Below are 3,873 nucleotides of genomic sequence, written 5' to 3'. Positions count from 1 at the left end.
CCTACAACATCTTTGGAATGTCAGACAATACCTGACTGGCACTGTAAGTGTCATTTTTTATCAATAAAATCTACATTACCTCACATCTGACATTTACTTCTCTTCCTTGAAGATCGTGGATATATATGGGAAGCACGTACAGTCCTCTAACGAGGATGGGTTAGCAGATCCTAGGGGCGGAATTGTCTTCGTTCCTTCGGTGGTACATATAAGTGTAATTTCTATCATCCCACATTTCAGTTTACATAAGATTATATCTGTAGTATCCCATTGAATTCCTTTTTTTTAGGGAACTCTTACTGCAGTGGGGAGCGAAGTGACTGAGGAGCTGAGGGTAGAAAAGTGAAAGACGGTGAAGGACGCTCTCAACGGTAGACTTATAGACCACCAGCTAGAAGCAGTACAAATGGTACTATTACCATTATGTCAAGACAGCCACTGGGTTCTTCTCATTGTCGATATGGTCACCAAAATCTTCCACGAATGCAATTCGTGTAAAGGAATGGAGTTCCAGGAACGAGCAGGATTGACCGTAAGTGGGTTAGCATCTTCAATGTTTTCCTACTTATAAATCTATACGTATAACACTTATGTTTCCTAAACCTGTCAATGTTAACCACTTGCAGGTAGCGTTGTTGAAGGAGTACTTCAAGGAAAGGGGCTGTGATATAGACCATTTTCAATATGCTCAGATGGACAATTTCCCACAACAGGCCAATGGGTCAGTATATTTAAATGTTTATTTTTCTAGGGTATGAATTTGATTCGCTCAATACAACCGTTGTTATTCAGGTTCGACTGTGGTTTGTTCGTGCTTAAAGCGATCGACCATCTGTATGCAAAGGATCCATTCACTTTCAGCAAGTGTGACATTCCCGCTTATCGGCTGCAGGTGTGCGAAAGATTCTTGCGCGGAGAGTTCGGGGACTGTGGCGATTTTCTTAAGGGGGATATATGAGTGAAAAATGAAGAAGAGCTCTTGAGGTTCTCATGGATGTTGTAAACAGGATGGACATTGATGGTCTTTGCAGTGAAGTTTTGTGTCTATTTGTAAGCAAAATGGCGTAAAATGGGGTAAATTTATTTGTAATTGTTGGGCGCATCTGTATAGGATAGAAAGCAGGCTGTAGAGACACAGAGGGAGGGTTTGTTTGTATCTCAGCATACTTACAACTATGTATTTGTAATTAAAAATCAAGTTCTGTGAAGTGATGGTGGTTGTGGCATTGGGTTCATTGCGAAATATGGTAACGGACTTTGAAAATCATCAAATATTTGTTCATAAAGTTTTGGGGGAATTTATATTTCTATTGGATGGAAATATGATTTATTTGTATTTAATTGTGGTTATTCTCTCTAGTTTTTATTTTCATCGTCATAGTTGGCAATGGGACCCCTATTTTTTGTGCTTTTCCGGGTATTTATATTTTTATTGTAGGTGAAAATGTTAGGACATTGTCTGATAGAGCCCCAAATTGCCCGTTCTTGGGACTTTTGTGGAACAAAAATCTCCCTGGGAGATTGGTGGGAAAAAAAGTTATCCCGGTAAAATAAATTTCCGGTTTTGTTTGGTTGCTTGAACTGTTGGGAAGAATAAAATTCTTCCTCAAAGTTGTTGATAAATTGAACACCATTTCTTACAACAGCCACCCCCTTCTTTCCAAATGGACTGTCCACCCCACACCATAGGATGATCCATAACGTCCATTTGATGGGCCACAATTTAAATAGGTTGTGTGGCAAAAGACAATTCATGCATTTACATCATGGTTTGTACTTGCTATGTCCTCCTTACATAAAAAATTAAAAAATTAAAAAAAAGAAAAAATAAGTCTCGGAGCTCCGAGATTTTGTCTCAGAGCTCCGAGAATATGGGCAGAGGGAACCTCGAAAGCTTCTCGGAAGTCTGAGACAATTTCTCGGAACTCCGAGATTTCGTCCAGCTTAACCTCGGAGCTCCGAGAAAATTTCTCGGAACTCTGAGATTCGGGCCAGTAGAAAATTAAAAAAATCCGTCTGTTCTCGGAAGTCCGAGACAATTTTTCGGAACTCCGAGATTTCGTCGAGGTTCAAGTCGGAGCTCCGAGATTCGGGCCAGTAGAATATGAAAAAAATCCGTCTGTTCTCGGAAGTCCGACACAATTTGTCGGAAGTCCGAGATTTCGTCCAAGTTAACCTCGGAGCTCCGAGAAATTTTCTCGGAGCTCTGAGATTAGGGCCAGGAGAAAAAAAAATTTATGTCTGTTTTCGGAACTCCGAGAATCTGCCCAGGAGCGTTATAACCCTGGACCCGGTTCGTTTTTTTTACTTTTCTTCTCTTCTTTCCCTCTTCCTTCCACTTCTCTTCAAACCCTAACTCTACTTTTTCTTTTTCTCCGTCATTTTCTCCCTACATCTTCCTCCAAAACCCTCTTCTCCCTTCCAAATCCCTCTCTTCTTCCTAAAACCCTAGCATTTCACCCCTTTTTCGTTTTTTCTTTCTTCCCTTCTCTATTTCTCATTTTTTTCTCCATTTTAGGGCTATTTCTCTTCTTCTTTACATATTACTTTTCTCTCCACCCACATTTCCTCTCACAATGCCTCCTAAAACCAAAAATCTCAAAATCGGAGGCTCCTCCCAAGTTGAAGACCCCGAATACGTTCCTGAAGTACTTCCGGAGGAAGAAGGGCCTTCACGGAAGAAGGCGAAGGCCAAGGCTGTGGCTGTCGAGGTTGTGGCCAACTCCTATTTCACTGGGGATAAGGCCAAGAAACTCTGGGCTGACGTCGGCACTAGGGGCATCCTCACCGGTAAGTACATTGATCCCCCTGTCCTTCAAAATTTTGATTTAAAGGCCAAATTTGATGCTCTTCATTGGACACCCATCCTTCACATCAACGAACCCGTTTACCCTCGATTGGTGCGTCTCTTCTATGCCAATCTCACTATTTCCCCTTCCTTCTTCAAAATCGAATCTAAGATCAAGAAAACTGTCATCAAACTCAACTATCAGACTTTTGCCACAGTATTTGGGATTAGCCATGAGGGCCTCTTACACTATTTTTGGCCGGAAGATGGGACGCATTCACTTGATTATATTGATCATGACACTGTCTATGGTCGGATAACACGGCGCTACCACCCTAATATGCCCGTACAATCTGCCGACCTCATTCCGGTTGCGCGCATGCTCCATAACTTCATGTACCACATCTTCATACCTCGTGCTGGGATGCGTGAAGCCCTAAGATCCTTAGAGGCATATATTATCTACAGCATCCTAGAGGGCCGCCAGCTTTGTCTGCCATATATCATATTTCGCTACATGTTTTAGACCCCTGGATCCTACCGCTCTTCCTTGCCATATGGCATGATTCTGACCCGTGTCTTCCGCCACTTCGGCATCATCTTGGAAGGAGAGATGACCATGACTCCTACTGCCCCGTTTGATGTTCAGACCTTTAACCGCATGGCTCTTAATGAAGCAGAGATTGACATCGATTATGACGATGGAGGAGGCTACGAAGCCGAGGACCAGGCTGCACCGGCACCTCAGCCGTCACAAGATACATCTCAGTTCTGCACTCGCCAAGATTTGGCTCACATGCAGGAGGCCATTGAGCGATCCATGGCCTCTCAGTTTCAGCGGTTGTCTACCCATGTCGACTCTGTGATTTCAACTCGCTTCCAGACCATGACTTCCCACGTTGATGACCAGTGGGCCGCCTATTATCGCTACATCTCCAGTGGTAAGTGGGGCCACGTTGATGACCAAATATGGTTGACATTCTGCCAGTGATTGCTTCGAACAAAACATTCGCATATCGTAATAAAAAGCGTTGCCTACGCATTATTTGCAACATGTAAAGGGTAAACATTTTATCACGCCATAA

The sequence above is a fragment of the Tasmannia lanceolata genome, unplaced genomic scaffold, assembly GCF_043159265.1.
Source record: "Tasmannia lanceolata isolate RefF3 unplaced genomic scaffold, GAP_Taslan_0.1 ptg000013l, whole genome shotgun sequence".
Taxonomy (NCBI): domain Eukaryota; kingdom Viridiplantae; phylum Streptophyta; class Magnoliopsida; order Canellales; family Winteraceae; genus Tasmannia; species Tasmannia lanceolata.
This window is presented reverse-complemented; position numbering follows the sequence as displayed.